We start from the raw sequence: 6,553 nt of genomic DNA, 5'->3' as shown, positions 1-6,553 counted from the left end.
AATATTAATAGGCTAAATCACTTCCGTTCTCACTTGTTCTCATGAGAAAAATGCCATGATAGCATAATTTCTTCATTTACATAAAGCCTGCCTGCATCAAAAGATATTTCACTGAAATTCTTATCTGCCGACTCAATAGTAGTATTTGACGAGCCAGAGAGGCTGTGAGCAATTTTGTAGCAAAAAAAAAAAAACTTCATTGTCAATGACACTGCCAGGATTGTCGCTTTGGGCAAGTTTGTCTTTGCAAAAAAGAAAAGCTTGTGGTGGCGATTCAAACTAAGGGCAACGTTGCGTCTGCATTCCATAAAAAGACATTAACAAGAAAGTTTGTAAAAGCAGCAAAACAGCAGGAAAGGGGGGTGTATGCAAAAGGGGCACTCCCCCCCCCCCCCCCTACTACTTTCCTCACCAAAGATAAACCAGCGCTTTTCTCCTCCAATAAGGACACAACGCAGATTTGACTCCCCCCCCCCCCCCTCTTTCAAGACGAAAGCTTGCCGACGTCTATAGCTTGGGGTAAAAAAATTCTTCAGTGCTCGTGCTCCATTGTATGGTGGAGGCTCTGGCCACACTGATCTCCCCCCCTGTTCCCCTCGTCCCTGTAATACCATTGCCACACGGCACCTGTAATCTCAGTCACTGCGAATGACATTAGGTGTTAATGTCACCTTCCTGGCTGCTACACGGACGCAGTGAATGACATTCACATCTAATGACATTCGCCCGTTGAATGTGTTCACCGAACTCATGGAAGCGCAACATGTATAACCACGTCAACAGGCACTTGGCAAGAGATTACAAAATCGACATCTTTAAGCAAGTGTAATGGATGTTCAGATGTTTAGTAATTGTTGTTAACTTTTCTGTAACGTTCTAACGCACAACACGACAGTGGAAGCAATTTCTGCAGCTATGTTCTCTTTCCCAGACTCCGACTTCATGCTATAGCGCCTCCTGTCGACCATATTTAAAAAAGCTCGCTGTTGTTTTCGTGTAGCGTTGCCACGTTAGACTCACTAGTAGCAGAATGAATACACACGAAAGTGTGGGACACCAGTTCTCAGCATAAACGAATTGGCGTGTAGACGCAGCTCCAAATCCCTCACCCATCTGTGATGTTTTTTTAATGGCAAGCTTGAGGCGTCTCATTCGGTTCTGATGCTTCATTCGGAGCAGCTGGAGAGCAATTAATGTTTCTTTGCACTGATCATCATTCATCTCTACCACAAATTCATGAATGCTGTCACGGTTCCAAACATTGCCGACTGCATATTTCAAGCGGCCTTTAGCTAGTCTTGCTTTGGATGTGTACGAGGATCTCTATTTCTGCTGATGCTGTTTTATCACGTCGCAGTACATTATGAACCAGCAGGACAATGTTAAGTAAATAAAAGCACCAACTTTTTAGTACCACAGCAGCCTGCCGATAAACACTGACATCCATTGCGAGTGCCCTTTTATATGGCCGTGTAGACCCGGAACGCAAGATCGCAATGACATTCGTTATGAATGTCATTGCAATCATAACATTTGTTATGAATGTCATTCACTGGGAATGATATTATATGTGCCATGTGACAGAGGTATGAGTGAGGGACATTTGGAGGGACCTCTCTTCACCCATTGACGTCACTGGGCTCGGCATTTACCCCCGCCCTGTTACCCCCTTCGTGAATTTGTCCTTTGTGTGAACACCGCTTAATTCCCACTCTCCCTGTCTACCTATAAATAAATGTTTTCAGTCGATGAGTACACGCGAAGCACAGTGACTTCAACGTCGAGTTATTCATCGTAAACTTACAAGCGTTTGTAGGTGTCTGCCGCTGTAGATCAGTAGTTACGGTGCTTCGCTACTGAACCGATGTATGTTCGCGGGTTCGATACTAGACACGGCGGACGCATAATGGAAACGCCCGTGTACAGCGCGATGTCAGTGCACGATGGTCGAAAATTTCGAAGCTTTCCAATAAACTTCAAATATTATTATTCAGCATTCCTAGTTGCTGTCATTTGCCTACCACATATCCTCCGATGTTGAGACGCGCGAAGCCCTAGAAGTGACGGCTCGAGAATACGGGCCACGAGTACAACTCACCGTCGGTCTCTGTGCCACAACGTTTATCAGGAGGCTGTTACAGTGGTTCAGCGCCAACACCTACAGCAAATTTAACCGTCGAAGTCCGCAACTTTGTCAGGTCATCCCATCAAGCCATTTTTTGATCAACCGAACACTGCGGGAGACCTATCATCATTACTTGGGTGACTCACGCGCTTACATGCAGGCAGCGTCCACAGTAAAGGTTTCCATCCGCTGGGCAAATGTCCTCCATCCGCTGGGTGCTCCATCCGCAGGGCAAACGGACACAATCACTGTGTCAGTTTTATGGAACTGAGCTGCATCGCACATGTGCATTAAGTTTCGACTAACATAAAACGCGAGACTGACGTTGCTAACGTTAGCTAAGGTGGCAAACAAAACACCCGACACGCGCTTGACATTGCGCCCCATTCTAGTGCCTAGAATATACTGACATAATCAGTATATTCCAGGCACTAGCAATTCTAGGCCCTTGGCTAAAGAATCACATGGCGCGCAAGTTTGCGGACTTGGCTCTGCTTGACTAGCCTTGGCCGTGTTTTCGGCTACGAGAAGCATGGAGGTATGTTGAAAATTTTTATTCATGTAAGGAAGTCGTTTTGCCAGCGTTCCGCTTGCACTACAGAAAAACGGTTCCCTGGAGCCTTTTAAATAATACCATAGTCCCTAAATGCTATGATGTTGCTCAAGGCAACGTTGCTCGATCTTTTGTGTAACCTGAAAGCAAGGTGCACAATGAAAATTATTGCTCTGGCTTCTGGCAGAGATAACTCTGGCTTCTAGCACTCTAGTGTTGTAAACACACTTCGATGGCGCCATTTTGTCAGCGACTGCTGAGAGAGCCCTCAGTTCGCGCCATGGTTGGCGCGAACCTCCGTTTTCGACATGTGCGATGTCGACCTTTACAGTACTAGTGCTTAGAGGGGAAAGGTTGTGAAACTGCAGCCAAGGGCATTACGCGATCGAGGGACAAACTGTAATCGCATTAACTCGGGGTGCCGATGGCCGCGGTCACACTTGGTGAAGCGCTGTCCATGACAACTCATTGGTCAAGTGATCGTATTCTCGAATTATTTTACGTCGAAGTATGGACTGATACTGCACGTATGCAGCAGTAGTGAAGCCACAAATGTTTCGGCGGTAGGGTTGGGAGGGCTGTCAATCATACTTTATCCACAAAAAAAAAAAAAAAGACGGAGCGAAAGAAGAGAACGACGACACAGTCGCACACTCGCCGCTGGAAGTCCGGTTCTTGGCCATTACCCCAGCGTGGGTGCGTGCCACAAATGATGATGACGACGCCTTAAATATGGCTTATAACCACTCAGGGAGATCGGCGAAGAACTGATTACCTGAGTTAGGTGTTTCCAATATTGAATATTTCTTGAAAAATAATATACGTAAAACGAAAAGAGTCCCCCGTTCAGACCAGACAAAACAAGCATTGTTTTGACTAACACTGAATTTGCTTCAAAATAATTCATACTAATCATGATCATAGTAAAGAAAACATGACTTTTTTTTAATGTTACGCTGTTGATATATGCTATTGCTGAACTAATGTGACACATTTAGGCAGTTCAAGTCTCATTCGTTTTGTTTCGTAAAAATAAGCACAACCAGCATCAAATACATTCTTGTGGCTGAAGCCCAAACTCGCCGCATCTAATGTAAGTATGTTGTCACTTGAAAAATTCAGCCCCAGCCTAAAGAACGAGATATATCAAGTAGTCTTTTTCTTAGTAGTCTGTACCGGTGACATATATTAAAAAATAATGTTCTGTTGTTTCGGTTCCTAAAGAAAATTCCATACAGGAGCTATCCAGACCACCCCTGTGAGAATATAAATTTAATGAAGGGACACGACAACGTAATCCATTTAATGCGACTTCCAGTTGTCTAGCTGGACACCACTGAATATTCCACGGAAATTTGAAACGACTGAGCTCTGCCCATGACGTAGTTAGTTCTATGACACCTGCACGAAGCGAAAGTTTTCTGTACCTTATCGCAGTTACCATGGCCACTTCAGGAAGGACTGAAAGTACTGGACAATTCAGCGCCACTCGTGATAGAGCGTCAGCCATTTCATTTATTTCTAATCCACAATGGCCAGGCACCCATAAAGCCCTATATCTAAGTATAGGAGCTTTAGGCACACAAACTAACATTGTTAGCTCCAGCATTTGGGGGACTATCATGAGAAACGTCGTTAAGACCATTGATTTCGATGACGCTGTAAGCGATGTACAGACAGAGAGTCGGCAATTATGATTACAATATGAACATTCACTGGTAATTTTCGCAGCGCTAGAATAATTATGGAGAGTTCTGCTTCAAAAACTGCATGGGGTGAAGTCCCGTAGTCTTAACAACCAAGACTAGCCAAGGAAACGGGAGTATATACCTTCGTATATACCTGTCTTTTCTTCCCTCACTGAAGCATCTGTGGCTATTATATTAGTCCTTCCTACGTGTGCAAGATAGTCTTGCAGTTGGCTCCTTGTTTGATCGTGATTTGGGCTTGGAAGGGAGAATACCATTATATCCAATCTTAATATTGATATTCCAGGCTCTTCTTTTTTATTATTGAAGAGGCAACTGTTGAATTTCTATGAATATACGTCAGCACATTTCTAGCTGGGATCTCCGATAGAGTAACAGTGCCGAAAACTGAGCACGAATGTGGGAAAAGTTCGTCTTCGGCTGACTCAGTGCGTAGAGGGAGTGAGGGATTGCTGTTATGCTCGTCAGTGCTTAACTCTATTTTGAAGGCTGTTGGTGTCATTACACATCCGGTGCTGTTTCGCAATAGATTTGTTCGTAATAATCTACGCTTCGCGAGTGATGGCAGTGTGTCTTGGGACTGAGCCGGAAGACGTTACTCTGCTCGTTTGAATTGTCGTATTGTTGCCGCCCAGCGCTTTAACGTCGTCTCCTTGCTAGCTCGGCCTCCTGCACTTCCTCGTCGCAACAGGGCAAGCCGCTCTTAGGTCACGCTACCAGGCTATATAGTCCGTGCTCGAGGAGTGCCATGCGTAATACTTCATGGACCACGGAGACCTGCCTCTTCCTTCATAAAAATTGTTAACACGCTTCCACACCCAACACTCTGAGAGTAGCTCTAGAATGGGCAAGAGGGCCGAGTACACTCAGAAGTATGAGAAGAAATGGGCTATGGAGCCGTATTTCAAAGATACTTTTGAAACTCGGTACAGGTTTTTTCACCATGCTGAGGTGTGGTTTGGTGTGTCGCTATAGTTGCCCCGCACTAAATTACCCTTTAGGAAAAGTCTCAAGCATGTACAAAATTGAAATGCGAAGCTGCTTAAGTGTGCAGTAAATAAGTGTGACAGCGCCACCGTTTTTTTTTTTTTTGAACGTGCAGACTGCTGCAGTGAAATCACTGTGTGACGTTAGGAACCTGAATACCACTGCACAAGACACATACAAACAACATTATGAGTTCCGCTAGTCCGACAGCAAGGACTTTGACATCATTTTTGGTGAAGCACGTGGAAGTCATGTCCCGAGGATTTAATGAGCTCTAAAGCTGCCCAGTTGCTCATCTTGCCATCCACGGAGCTCTCTTACTACAGAGCCTGTGGATGGTTCATTGATGTCGAAAGACATCATTATCAGCCTGACTACGCCCGCCGCAGGACAAGGGCCTCTTTCATGTCTTTCAATATCCGCGGCGGTGGATATCGAAACCATCTGGCTCCAAATCAGCTCACTGTGCCCACGTTCTTGATCTTGCCTAATTTAATATCCTTTGTTTGTTCTCTATTTCAATGGGATTTTCGCAATAGCTACGTAATATCTCGCTATACGCTTGCAGATGAGCTGCTACCTAATCTGAACTGTGCTACCTAGTCTCAACTATGTATTGAGCAGGTTTTGTGCGCTCAATTTTTCGAAGACGACTTCTAAGTAAGCTTTTATCTTTTTTTTCCATTTTTTCACGGAATGTTTCGTTTGTGCTCTCAAGGGACAAAAACTTCTTTGATAACCTGTAGTCACCACACAATCATTTTGTCAAAAACGAAAATGTATTACGCGATAAACTGCAAAAGAAGAAAAATATTACAAAGCATCATTTGGTCTGAAAGATATTTAGCACCCTATTTTACTGACTAATATTCTAATTGGCAGAAATTTTTGCAGGAAAGTAATTGCCTAAGAACACCCCCTCCCCCGTAAGATACAACTGATTTGGGCTATTTTGGGGCTGCATAAGATTTACGTTTTTGGAGACGTTTGAACAAGTGCCACAGTCCGATTTCGCTGTTTGAGATTCATGCCACCTGGTAGCCCTCGCAGTGTTTCGAAGTGTTGCGCGACATTAAACAACATTGCGGCAACAATTCATGCTACTAGGGTAGAAGGGTTCGAAAGAGGCATCAGCGCTTCCCAAACAACATGAAACCCCCCCCTCCCCACAATGCAACA

This window comes from Rhipicephalus microplus, chromosome 3, assembly GCF_043290135.1.
Source record: "Rhipicephalus microplus isolate Deutch F79 chromosome 3, USDA_Rmic, whole genome shotgun sequence".
Lineage (NCBI taxonomy): Eukaryota > Metazoa > Arthropoda > Arachnida > Ixodida > Ixodidae > Rhipicephalus > Rhipicephalus microplus.
This window is presented reverse-complemented; position numbering follows the sequence as displayed.